A 14,509-nucleotide genomic window follows, 5' to 3' on the forward strand; every position below is an offset into this window, starting at 1 on the left:
TTTATAAATACTTAAAGTTTAAGTAATTTTATTATAATTAGATATTTTGTAAATTGAAATTAAAGTTTCAGTGATAGAAAAATAATAAAAGGTTATATCATTTAATTTGAATAATTGGTATTGAGTTTAAACTATATTTTATAAAAATGTGATTAATATGTTTATTTTATAATTTACACTATAAATAATTAATTAAACTTAGCAATATGTTGATAAATAATGTTCTTATATATTTTTAAGAGAGTATATTTGATTTTAAAATTACTCTACTCTTCAATTTTATCAAAATATCTATTCATATCTATCCTTATTTCTTTATAAAATCCTAATTTCACTAAATTTCTAATTGATACCCTAATTTCACAAATAAACACAAACACAGAAAGGAAAGAAAGGGAACAGGGGGAGCTCGAGGGGAGAAACGGAGAACAGGGAGAGAGTGTGATGGAACAGAGTAAGAAGAGAGGAAGGAGGATCGCTATTGTCTCTGGTAGGTTGTCACTGACGTCGAACAGAACAGGGGAGAGGAGCGCGAATTGGAAGAGGAAAGGGAGCTCTGTTATGGGCTCGTTGCCAGGAAAAGAAGAGGCGATGTTGGTGGGGATCGCCGCTGGTGTCGTCGCCGTGACTGGGGTTCGTGGTCGCTACTGCTGTTGGTGACGGACTAGGTCGCGTCCTAGCTGCCGGAGCCGCCATCACCGTGGCTTTGTTACTTTGGGTCAACCATGTCTCTGCCTTTGATGTACCTTGTCGTGCCATATCCGTTGGAGCTGCCGTGGTTGGAGCTGGCTATCAGAGAAAACAATTTGCTGCCACCATCTTTCAATCTGGCCAGCATCATCCTCTTTGTTCCAGTCCCAATGCCAATTTTCTGTTTCTTAAACCTGTAACCTTTTCTTCCTTACTCTTCTATCATTTTGTTCATCCATTATACTCTGTCCTAATTATAGTAGCATATGGCTTTGTTCTAGTTGTCAATTTATCTCCTGAGAAATCACAATTGGTGTTGAGGTCGTTGATGTTGCTGCTGTTATGCTGTAGCTAGCTGCAAGAGTTTTACTGCTGCGGGTTAGAAATTGATGGTTGCTGCATCCCAAAATTCTGTGGATTTCGATAAATCGAGGTAGGCGGTTTAATTAAATGGTTTTGATTTTAGAATGCCCGCAAGGTTTATTGAGTAATCTGCAAATAGTTTTAATTGTTGCGAGTGATTAATTGGTGATATGAATGCTAAATTGTGTTTGTGAAGTGTAATTGGAATTATTGATAGTGATATTGATTGGTTGTGTGGATGTTGAATTGTGGCTGTGAATTTATTGAAATTGAAGATTTTGTGGAATTGATTGATCATGGGTGGAATATGAAATGTTGAAGAGTGATTGATGAAAATTCTGAATTTTGATGGATTATGTTGGAATTGTTGCTGTTGAGCTGGTTTTATAATTATTCTATCGGTGATGGATTTAATTGATGATTGACTGGAATTGGGTTTAGAGAATGTTTAAAGGATTGAATTTGAGATGTTGAATTGCTTGCTGAACAAGCTGAGCTTTGAAATTAAACGGCAACTTTGAAAGTGAATCAGTGACTCTATAGTGACTGAAATGATAAGAATTTAAGTGTTCAGTAAATTATATTAAGCATAATTGTGAAAACTCAATTTTTAAGGTTTCATATCAACTAGAGAATTAGTTATGATTTTTCAAAGTTGAACTCTAAAATCTGATTTTCGGCATAATTTTAAACGAAGTCAGAAACTTTGACAAAGCTATAACTACTTACGTAATGATCGGAATTGCATGAAACTAAGCCTGGGTTAAACTTGGGGATATAAGGAACTAAACTGGTAAATTTGAGACTTTTTCATTAAGTTTATGATTTATGATGAATTTTTGAATTGGGGATGTCAAATCTGGTTTTTACTGCAGAACATTTAACACAGCAGCAACTTGATTCCTTTAATAGAAATTCTGCACTTTGAATTTTGAAATGGAACCAATTTTAAATGAAACTTTGGTCTTAATACTTTGATTTCATAAAAATTTAGAATTGTTAGAGTTGTGGTTTTAAAGATTTGGATTTTCAAAGAAAGATGTATTATGCAGTAAAAGTCAAGCTTTGTTTTCTAAGTCAGTAACTTTGAGGTTTTATAATTTTTAAATCTGGAATGATATTGAGATGCAACCAATTGGAAATGAAAATTAAGTATGTTTAGCATATGTGACTTAAATTTCAGGGCTATCCATGTTTTAATGAGTAAGTTATGGGACTTGGAAGAAGATAAGTTCATTAACTTTTAAAGCAGAATTCTGCAGAAAATTAGTCAGCTTCTAGGTTATACAACTTCTTCATTAAAAATGATATTGACCTGAAACCAATTGGAAAAGAAACTTGGATGAGTGAAGTTGAACTGTATTAATTTTCAAAGTCATTGGATTTAACTTGGATTTTATATTGAATTTTGAGTGTCACATGCTGCTGTTGTTTTTCTGGTTTTACGCACTGCAGAGCAGTCTTGGTTTTTCCTTTATTCCTAAGGCTAGAGAAACCAGAAAATTATGATCTTTGGTTTGTTAGAAAGCTTATTTCAAGATGAACGCCTGGACATAAAGTTTGCGCAATTCCGAGTTCATTTGCTATATTAAAAACAGAAAAGAAGATAGGGTGTTGGGAATGCTTGAGTGAGAGTTATGAGTTCATAAAATTAAAGATGAACCTTAGTGTTATATGGCTGTTTCAATATTGGAATTTGCTTGTTTCTGAATTGAATTGATATTGGAAAGGTTGAAAAGAGTTTGGTGGATTGTTTGGTTGGGACCCGTAAGGGTGGCTAAGTCCTATTTTTAAAGGAGATTATGTCCGAATTTTTATAAAAGTATAAGGACTTAATCAAAATCAATATTTAAGGTTTATTTAATGATAATAACTTCCATGATTCTTTTAAGAAAAGATTATTTGGTATATGAGATTGTTGGCAAGGGCGTGGGTCTTGTCCCGCTTGCGTATTTGCAATTATGAAAGAAAAAGGAAAGAGTAATGTACTTATTGTATGATTATCTGTTGCTTGAAGCAACCCAAGAGATGTTTGTTTGTTGCTTGAAGCAACCCAGGAGATGTTTGTTTGTTGCTTGAAGCAACCCAAGAGATGTCTGTTTGTTGCTTGAGGCAACCCAAGAGATATTGTTTGCTTATTTGTTGCTTAATGCAACCCAAGAGATATTATATATATATTTGTTGCTTAATGCAACCCAAGAGATATTATTTATTTATTTGTTGGTTAATGCAACCCAAGAGATATTGTGTATTTATCTGTTGCCCTGAGGCAACCCAAGAGTAATTTTCCGTTCCCAAGAGTATATTTCCTGCGAGTAGAAAGCAGAGGCTGTCTCAATAGAGCTGCTAATGATTATATGCGCATTTATTTGAATGGAAAATCGTATCCGGGAAATCGTGAACTCGTGACCGGATAAATGTCGGGAATGCAGGTGCTAACCGACACATGAGCTCATGGCCTGCACTAGGACTAGACATTCATCATATGCATCTATGTGACATTGTTTGGGTGTGTATATTGTAATTGGTTTGCCTAAGTGAATAATTCTGTTTAACTGCTAATTGCTATACTTGATGTAATTGCTCTTGATTGTGTTTGAACCTCATTACTTGTGGTTGTAACTGATTGACTGGATTGTTGTGAATTGGATGTTGATTGAATTGCTTAGGCCTGAGGCCGTGATTGGTTTGTGTTTGAGGTTTAGTAAAGTATGAAAGATTAAGCTGGTTCAGCATAGACTTAATGAACCTATGCTTGGAACAAATTAGTCATTCATACAGTCTAGGAAACTTTTAAGAGTTTTATAAAAAAAATATGGGTCTGGCATTTTGAATAATTAACTAATACTTTTAAAGAAGGTTAATTTTCTTTTAGATGTCTCTGAATGAAATTAACTATTTGCGTTTTATTCTTTACTTTCACGGCATTCTCGACCTCTACTGAGAACATGTGGTTTGGTTCTCACCCCCAAATTTTCCACCCTTTCAGTGACACAGGTTTGAAGACGCAATTTGAAGCTGCGTGCGATTAGTAGGTTTTCTTTATGATTTTAATTGCTTTCATAGAGTCCCCTCGCTCTTGTCCTTTGAGGTTTTTATTTGAACAGAGGGGTAGGTGTTGTAGTTGGGTTTATATGACTTCTTATGTATAAGAGTTACTATTAATAATACTTATATGATTGTTATTATTATTTGCAATGCTTATCTTTGATACATGTCTTTAATGAATAAAAACAAATTTTCTGGAATTTTCTTAAAACTAAAACGCAAACTCGATACAAAGGCTCGATAATTAAGTAGTTAATACTAGAGAAGGTTACGTAATGTTCGTTCTAGTAGAAATACCCTGACTTAAGCAAGGTATTTTGCTGGAAGGGATGTTACAATATGGTATCAGAGCAGTCCTTCCTGTAGAGCCTTGGGAGTGGACTGACTATGCTTCATTGCATACTCTGAGTGTCTGTCATGCTTTCTAACTTGTTCTGATGACAAGATTTTATGTTTTATATGCATGACTGTCTAGTGATTAACGCTATTAGTTTACCATTGCATACCTCATGGTATCAAGTTTGGCCAACTTAATACTAATGATTTATGTATTTGGGAACACTAATAGGTTATCACAGGCGAAATAGAAGTGATAGGTTAACGCGAATTACGAGGTTTTGGGGACGTTAAAAACTAAGTTCTAGAGATTAGTTCCGTTTCGACGTATAATCTTTATTCGTGCTTGTTATTTCTTTATTTATCAACTGTATTTGAATTTCTAGTTTCCGATTTGTTTCTTGCTAACCTTGTATTATCATTCGTGCATGTCCTTGCTTGACTCTGTATCTGGTCGTTGCTTGAATCTTTTGGAATATTTATTCTCACCTTACAAACTCTATGCTCCTTGCTCTGAACTTGGATTCATTTTAGTGTAACATACCATTTCTTGAAATTTCCTTCTTGGGTACTTGTTTCAGATTCTCTTCGAGAAAAATTTCAATTTACAACTTTTCTTATTTGACTGTATCCACAACCCTTACTTAAATTTTAATGGGATTGTTTTTAATTCATCCTAGACTTTCTTACAGAAATTCTGAAACTTCTTTATGTAGTTTAATCTTGTTTATTTGTGATATACCACTTATCTTCTATTGATTTATAGAAAATTTTATTTCAGAATTCATTCTTTAAATAGAAGCTGATTTTCTGCCAACTTTACTATAATTCTATAGCTATGTACTTAAGTATCTTCCAAGCTTTAGTTTACAAACCATGCATGATTTGTTTTGATTTGAAATTAAATCAGTATAACATATTGTTTATACTTAGTTTAGTACTTTGAAAAAAAATGTTAGATTTATATATATTCTTTTGGAAAAGATAAACTAATTCCCTCTATTTCAAATTGAAGTTGTTCAAAATTTTTGTACTATTTTTCCTATGATGTTTATATTAAAATTGTTCGATTCAAAATTTCTTCCTAAGCCTTGAATTGATTCCCTTTATGCTCCATTTCATTGTTTATATATCCTTGTTTGTTGATGATTTCACGTTTTCCTTCAAATCTTGGCGAAATACCATCTTGTTCAACTGAGAACTTGAGTATTCTTCCAATTTCTCACATAAACCTTTCATGCCGTTTGTCTTTCTCTTCTCATGTTTCGTATTCCTTATATGCGCTAGTTCTTAGGGACACGATTTGTGCATACGGAAAGTGAATCTGGTTAGTCTATGAAGTTATAAGGAGTTATGGAGTTTTGAGGCGACGAGAGGAAGTGATCATGCTTTGTTAAAAGCTGTGAACGAATATGTGCCTATTTGATTTTGGATTTTAAAAATTTTCTTATGTTAAGTTATTTTATCAACTCTAGCATTACGTAGTATATTTTCTTCTATGTTTATGTGATATGATTTTCTTGGAGCCTTTAAAATATTCAAAAGGGGATGTGAATATAAATCTTTTCTTCATTTTATATCAATTTTCGAGGGCGAAAATTTTTGTAAGTTGGATAGAATGTAACATCCCGCATTTTTGAAAAAAAAATCTAAATATAAATAAATTGTGATTTTACCTTATTGAGTTTAAACTTTATAATTTTAGAAATTATTTTATTAGAGATAATTAAATAGATTCAGAGATAATTTCGTTTTAAATCAAATAAGATTCTTAAGTAATTTTCTATAATGGAATATTTTGTATAATTTTAGTAATTGAAAAATTAGAAAGGATTGTATAATTTAATTCAAGTAACTTTTATTCTGAAAAGGTTACTATTTATTTTATTAATTTGATATCTTATTTTATAAATTAACAAATTAAGAGTAATTAAATTAGTTTTATTGATATTTGGAGTTTAAGTTAATTAATATTCTTATGTAATTTTTATAATTGGTTATTTCATATGCTTTGGAAATAAAATTTAGTAATGGAAGTATTATATAATTTAATTTAAGTAATTTTTATTATGAATAAATTATGGTTTATTTTATTACTTTGAGCTCTAGGAGATTTATTTATTAGGAATGATTAAATGGATTTTTATAAATACTTAAAGTTTAAGTAATTTTATTATAATTAGATATTTTGTAAATTGAAATTAAAGTTTCGGTGATAGAAAAATAATAAAAGGTTATATCATTTAATTTGAATAATTGGTATTGAGTTTAAACTATATTTTATAAAAATGTGATTAATATGCTTATTTTATAATTTACACTATAAATAATTAATTGAACTTAGCAATATGTTGATAAATAATGTTCTTATATATTTTTAAGAGAGTATATTTGATTTTAAAATTACTCTACTCTTCAATTTTATCAAAATATCTATTCATATCTATCCTTATTTCTTTATAAAATCCTAATTTCACTAAATTCCTAATTGATACCCTAATTTCACAAATAAACACAAACACAGAAAGGAAAGAAAGGGCACAGGGGGAGCTCGAGGGGGGAAACGGAGAACAGGGAGAGAGTGTGATGGAACAGAGTAAGAAGAGAGGAAGGAGGATCGCTATTGTCTCTGGTAGGTTGTCACTGACGTCGAACAGAACAGGGGAGAGGAGCGCGAATTGGAAGAGGAAAGGGAGCTCTGTTATGGGCTCGTTGCCAGGAAAAGAAGAGGCGATGTTGGTGGGGATCGCCGCTGGTGTCGTCGCCGTGACTGGGGTTCGTGGTCGCTACTGCTGTTGGTGACGGACTAGGTCGCGTCCTAGCTGCCGGAGCCGCCATCACCGTGGCTTTGTTACTTTGGGTCAACCATGTCTCTGCCTTTGATGTACCTTGTCGTGCCATATCCGTTGGAGCTGCCGTGGTTGGAGCTGGCTATCAGAGAAAACAATTTGCTGCCACCATCTTTCAATCTGGCCAGCATCATCCTCTTTGTTCCAGTCCCAATGCCAATTTTCTGTTTCTTAAACCTGTAACCTTTTCTTCCTTACTCTTCTATCATTTTGTTCATCCGTTATACTCTGTCCTAATTATAGTAGCATATGGCTTTGTTCTAGTTGTCAATTTATCTCCTGAGAAATCACAATTGGTGTTGAGGTCGTTGATGTTGCTGCTGTTATGCTGTAACTACCTGCAAGAGTTTTACTGCTACGGGTTAGAAATTGATGGTTGCTGCATCCCAAAATTCTGTGGATTTCGATAAATCGAGATAGGGGGTTTAATTAAATGGTTTTGATTTTAGAATGCCCGCAAGGTTTATTGAGTAATCTGCAAATAGTTTTAATTGTTGCGAGTGATTAATTGGTGATATGAATGCTAAATTGTGTTTGTGAAGTGTAATTGGAATTATTGATAGTGATATTGATTGGTTGTGTGGATGTTGAATTGTGGCTGTGAATTTATTGAAATTGAGGATTTTGTGGAATTGATTGATCATGGGTGGAATATGAAATGTTGAAGAGTGATTGATGAAAATTCTGAATTTTGATGGATTATGTTGGAATTGTTGCTGTTGAGCTGGTTTTATAATTATTCTATCGGTGATGGATTTAGTTGATGATTGACTGGAATTGGGTTTAGAGAATGTTTAAAGGATTGAATTTGAGATGTTGAATTGCTTGCTGAACAAGCTGAGCTTTGAAATTAAACGGCAACTTTGAAAGTGAATCAGTGACTCTATAGTGACTGAAATGATAAGAATTTAAGTGTTCAGTAAATTATATTAAGCATAATTGTGAAAACTCAATTTTAAGGTTTCATATCAACTAGAGAATTAGTTATGATTTTTCAAAGTTGAACTCTAAAATCTGATTTTCGGCATAATTTTAAACGAAGTCAGAAACTTTGACAAAGCTATAACTACTTACGTAATGATCGGAATTGCATGAAACTAAGCCTGGGTTAAACTTGGGGATATAAGGAACTAAACTGGTAAATTTGAGACTTTTTCATTAAGTTTATGATTTATGATAAATTTTTGAATTGGGGATGTCAAATCTGGTTTTTACTGCAGAACATTTAACACAGCAGCAACTTGATTCCTTTAATAGAAATTCTGCACTTTGAATTTTGAAATGGAACCAATTTTAAATGAAACTTTGGTCTTAATACTTTGATTTCATAAAAATTTAGAATTGTTAGAGTTGTGGTTTTAAAGATTTGGATTTTCAAAGAAAGATGTATTATGCAGTAAAAGTCAAGCTTTGTTTTCTAAGTCAGTAACTTTGAGGTTTTATAATTTTTAAATCTGGAATGATATTGAGATGCAACCAATTGGAAATGAAAATTAAGTATGTTTAGCATATGTGACTTAAATTTCAGGGCTATCCATGTTTTAATGAGTAAGTTATGGGACTTGGAAGAAGATAAGTTCATTAACTTTTAAAGCAGAATTCTGCAGAAAATTAGTCAGCTTCTAGGTTATACAACTTCTTCATTAAAAATGATATTGACCTGAAACCAATTGGAAAAGAAACTTGGATGAGTGAAGTTGAACTGTATTAATTTTCAAAGTCATTGGATTTAACTTGGATTTTATATTGAATTTTGAGTGTCACATGCTGCTGTTGTTTTTCTGGTTTTACGCACTGCAGAGCAGTCTTGGTTTTTCCTTTATTCCTAAGGCTAGAGAAACCAGAAAATTATGATCTTTGGTTTGTTAGAAAGCTTATTTCAAGATGAACGCCTGGACATAAAGTTTGCGCAATTCCGAGTTCATTTGCTATATTAAAAACAGAAAAGAAGATAGGGTGTTGGGAATGCTTGAGTGAGAGTTATGAGTTCATAAAATTAAAGATGAACCTTAGTGTTATATGGCTGTTTCAATATTGGAATTTGCTTGTTTCTGAATTGAATTGATATTGGAAAGGTTGAAAAGAGTTTGGTGGATTGTTTGGTTGGGACCCGTAAGGGTGGCTAAGTCCTATTTTTAAAGGAGATTATGTCCGAATTTTTATAAAAGTATAAGGACTTAATCAAAATCAATATTTAAGGTTTATTTAATGATAATAACTTCCATGATTCTTTTAAGAAAAGATTATTTGGTATATGAGATTGTTGGCAAGGGCGTGGGTCTTGTCCCGCTTGCGTATTTGCAATTATGAAAGAAAAAGGAAAGAGTAATGTACTTATTGTATGATTATCTGTTGCTTGAAGCAACCCAAGAGATGTTTGTTTGTTGCTTGAAGCAACTCAAGAGATGTCTGTTTGTTGCTTGAGGCAACCCAAGAGATATTGTTTGCTTATTTGTTGCTTAATGCAACCCAAGAGATATTATATATATATTTGTTGCTTAATGCAACCCAAGAGATATTATTTATTTATTTGTTGCTTAATGCAACCCAAGAGATATTGTGTATTTATCTGTTGCCCTGAGGCAACCCAAGAGTAATTTTCCGTTCCCAAGAGTATATTTCCTGCGAGTAGAAAGCAGAGGCTGTCTCAATAGAGCTGCTAATGATTATATGCGCATTTATTTGAACGGAAAATCGTATCCGGGAAATCGTGAACTCGTGACCGGATAAATGTCGGGAATGCAGGTGCTAACCGACACATGAGCTCATGGCCTGCACTAGGACTAGACATTCATCATATGCATCTATGTGACATTGTTTGGGTGTGTATATTGTAATTGGTTTGCCTAAGTGAATAATTCTGTTTAACTGCTAATTGCTATACTTGATGTAATTGCTCTTGATTGTGTTTGAACATCATTACTTGTGGTTGTAACTGATTGACTGGATTGTGGTGAATTGGATGTTGATTGAATTGCTTAGGCCTGAGGCCGTGATTGGTTTGTGTTTGAGGTTTAGTAAAGTATGAAAGATTAAGCTGGTTCAACATAGACTTAATGAACCTATGCTTGGAACAAATTAGTCATTCATACAGTCTAGGAAACTTTTAAGAGTTTTATAAAGAAAATATGGGTCTGGCATTTTGAATAATTAACTAATACTTTTAAAGAAGGTTAATTTTCTTTTAGATGTCTCTGAATAAAATTAACTATTTGCGCTTTATTCTTTACTTTCATGGCATTCTCGACCTCTACTGAGAACATGTGGTTTGGTTCTCACCCCCAAATTTTCCACGCTTTCAGTGACACAGGTTTGAAGACGCAATTTGAAGCTGCGAGCGATTAGTAGGTTTTCTTTATGATTTTAATTGCTTTCATAGAGTCCCCTCGCTCTTGTCCTTTGAGGTTTTTATTTTAACAGAGGGGTAGGTGTTGTAGTTGGGTTTATATGACTTCTTATGTATAAGAGTTACTATTAATAATACTTATATGATTGTTATTATTATTTGCAATGCTTATCTTTGATACATGTCTTTAATGAATAAAAACAAATTTTCTGGAATTTTCTTAAAACTAAAACGCAAACTTGATACAAAGGCTCGATAAGTAAGTAGTTAATACTAGAGAAGGTTACGTAATGTTCGTTCTAGTAGAAATACCCTGACTTAAGCAAGGTATTTTGCTGGAAGGGATGTTACAGTTAACACCATTCAAGCATATCCTTGCACAAAAACACCACAGACACATGCCTTAAGACTCAAACTATTGGTGCCTAACTTGTTATTCCTTGTTTCTTTCATTTTTGTTGCCAACTTTTGGCTTTTCTTTCTTCTAAGGATGTTTATTCATTAAGGTTCCACAATCAACAGCCAAGATCCCACTACAAAGAGACATTCTATCTTTCATACATTATTAGTGAGCTAGATACACAATCAGGCATATATACCACCACTTAATCTTATTTTGTTTCCTACTAAATTGAACAATTTCACTTTATGTTTCAATAATTTTCTTTTATTCAATTGAAAACAAAGAGACAAGACATACATTTTAGCAAGATGAAGTAAAACCAGGCACTCAGACTAGCACTTAATTAAAAACATGAAACAAACACAATTCAAAAGATTTCAACTTAAAGTGAACAAAACATGAAGACATACTCTTTCTTATTGATGAACAAAGAGCAACACCACCTTTCATTCCTTTGGTCGCTTTTCCTTGCTTAATTCTCCATTCTTCTTGGGGTCTTGCTTCTTTTTGTTTCTTCTTTCTTCTAGTTATTTTTCAGTTCCAAACAACTCCTTATCCCACAGTCCAGAATCTCTCAAACTTTGCTGCATCCTTTCTTCATTTCTTTTACATCTTGCAAATTATGCATCCATTGGTTGAATGACCTTTTCATATGCTGGGATTCTTTGATTTAGGAAGGGTATGCTGCCCACTAGGTAGCTAAGCTATGCTTGAGTGTCTAGATCATATTCCATCTTATCCCTTTGCCTAGCTTCTCCAACACTATGGTGCACATTCTTCCAGTTAAACATGTTCAGGATGTAACCTTGTTGCTCATCTTGTTGTTTGGACAGCTAGTTGAAAGATTCTTGAAATTGTGTAGATTGTTCTATTTGCATATCCATGAATCTTGACTGAAAATCTTTTTGCTGGTCCATCATCCTCAACTGGAGCTCCTCTAGTCTTTCTTGAGCTTTCATATATTGTGAATGGAACTCTTCTTATTTTTCTTGAGCTCTTATATGCTGTAGGGATAACCTTTCAATCACTTCTTGCATTTGGCTTATGTCCATGTTGGGTTGTTCTTGGAATTGTTGCTCTTCTTCTTGTTCTTCTTGTTCTTCTTCCTGTTGTTCTTCTCCTTGTGGTTCCTCTGTCCTTTGTCTCCTTTGTGGTCTTCGATGTTGTTGGACAACTGTAACATTCATCATTCTTTCTAAGGTCATTGGCATGCCCGGATTAAGCCAAATTGGATTTGCATCCTCTAGTGGCACCCTGGCTTTTATGCATAACCGCATGATGGTGCTGGGGTAGTGGAGCCAGGCTTCAGCAGAACTTTTCTCTGAGATCTTTTGAATGTCCTTTGCAATGATCTCATGGACTTTTATCTCCCCTCCTACCATAATGCAGTGCAGTATTGTGGCCCTTTTCTTGTTAACTTCTTGATGAGAGTGTGTATTGTTCTATTCACAAATATTGAGAATTTGGGTGCTACTCATGTGAGTTATGAAAATCATATGCATTGATTTACTATGCATAAAAAAAAGGGGGAGGGGAATAAGATCACCCCAAAGTTGAATTCAATAAAAAGATCAATGCATATGAGATGAAATAAAAGAACATTTAAATACATGAGTATGTGAAACATACAAAAGTGAGATCATGGGTAGCTAGGCATGATTTTAGAATTACATAGAGTGTGTTTATGTGTTAGGTTAGAACTTAGGTTACTCAAAGATTCAATTCATAGCTCACTTGGCCATACATATATTCTCACCCTTACTTTAGCCCCATTATAACCTTGAAAAGACCTCATGATGTTTGCATTTGTACACTAAATATTTGTTGATTGGTTAGATGAATAGCAAAGTTTTAGAGAGCATGACTAGAAAAGGCTAGAGTGAATCAACCACTAAACACTTGAGTGACTAGAGCGGATACACATCCGGTGAGGGTTCGATTGCTCAATCGCATGTATTCACCACTATCTTCTATGTTCTTGCAAGTTTATAAATCCTTTTGATAATTCAATACAATTTTGGGTTGGATTTAATTCATATTGCTTTAGCCCTTATGCTTACATATGTTCTCTTAAAGGGTTGATTTGTTTTGGCCTAAGCATTTACATTCATGATAAGTAGTTGCATTTAGATAATTTGCATATAGTCTAGTTGCATTGGATAAATGTCATACTCCTTATTTCGTTCTTAGTTTAGCATGAGGACATGCTAAGGTTTAAGTGTGGGGAGGTTGATAAACCCCATTTGTCGGGTTTATCTTGTGCTGAATCTAGAGTATTTTGTCAACCTTTCCTCACATTTACTCAATGAAATAGCATAGTTTTGTGATTATCTCATAATTTGTGCTTAAGTGTGAAAATATGCTTTTAGATCCTTAATTTGATAATTTTAATCCCCATTTGATTCCACAAGATGCCTTGATATGTTTCTTAGTGATTTCAGATTGAAAAGGGCTAGGAATGGATCAAAAGAGTGAAGAGAAAGCATGCAAAAGGGAGAAATCATGAAAAGCCAAGGATTTGGAATGTGCTCATGGACGCACGCACGCACAAGACGCGTGTGCGCGGATCGCGCACTACTCTAGGGACACGTATGCGTGCTATGCACGTACGCGTCGATGTCCACGCTGACACCTTTAATGAAATCGCGCCTGGCGATTTCAGGAGGGCTTCTGGCCCAGTTTTCAAGCGAATCTTTGGTGGAAAAATGCTAAAAAAGGCCAAGGACTGAAGGGGGAAGGCATCCATCAATCATACACTTCTTATTCACATAATTTTAGGTTTTAGATGTAGTTTTGTAGAGAGAGAGGCTCTCTCCTCTCTCTAAGTTTTAGGGTTTATCTTCGTTTTAGATTTATTTCTTCTCAATTCCAGGTTCGATGTTCCTTTAATTTAGTTCTCTTATATTCTTATTTATTCTAGTACTTTGGATTCTCTATTTTTCCAATTTAGTTTATGGATTCTCCATGTTAGATTCAATTTTCTTATTAATGTAATTTGAGGTATTTTATATTTATTGCTTCTTTCTTCATTTGTTTTCATTGAGGATTGCAATTGGTTGCTTAGATTTGATATTCTCTTACTAATTTTCTATGTTTTTATTTTGTGCCTTCCAAGTGTTTGATGAAATGCTTAGGAGGATTTTAATTTAGACTTTCATGTTCATGGCTTGGGATGGTAACTTAGGAACTCTTGAGTTACTAATGTCCAAGTAATTGATGATTGGTAGCCATTGACTCTAGTTCTCACTAATTGAATTGGTGGAGAGTTATGACTTATGGACTTGAATTGATATAGCTTATTTAACTTTCCTTTACTAGTTAGAGGACGATTTAATGGGATTAATCCTTGTCAATTCTCATGTTGTGGTTAGTGATAAGGATAGAGATCCTTGACCACCAAACCTTGCCAAGACCTCTTTATCATTTGATTTTCATTACCATTTACATTTCTTGTTTCTTATTTCAAAAACACCA

At 33.7% G+C, this 14,509-nt stretch overlaps 1 long non-coding RNA gene across 2 annotated transcripts; it reads left to right on the forward strand.

Moving 5' to 3' along the window:
• The first annotated feature begins 369 nt into the window (after positions 1-369).
• On the forward strand, positions 370-13,996 carry LOC130935000 (uncharacterized). Of its 2 annotated transcripts, XR_009067780.1 has the most exons (4): positions 370-886; positions 972-1,123; positions 4,043-4,084; positions 10,589-13,996. It is a non-coding gene; the product is annotated as an uncharacterized LOC130935000 (long non-coding RNA). The 2 variants fall into 2 exon arrangements; XR_009067779.1 differs by lacking the exon at positions 10,589-13,996 and having other exon boundaries at positions 4,043-5,117.
• Positions 13,997-14,509: the final 513 nt, after the last annotated feature.

The sequence above is a fragment of the Arachis stenosperma genome, chromosome 6 (genome assembly GCF_014773155.1).
Source record: "Arachis stenosperma cultivar V10309 chromosome 6, arast.V10309.gnm1.PFL2, whole genome shotgun sequence".
Taxonomy (NCBI): Eukaryota; Viridiplantae; Streptophyta; class Magnoliopsida; order Fabales; family Fabaceae; genus Arachis; species Arachis stenosperma.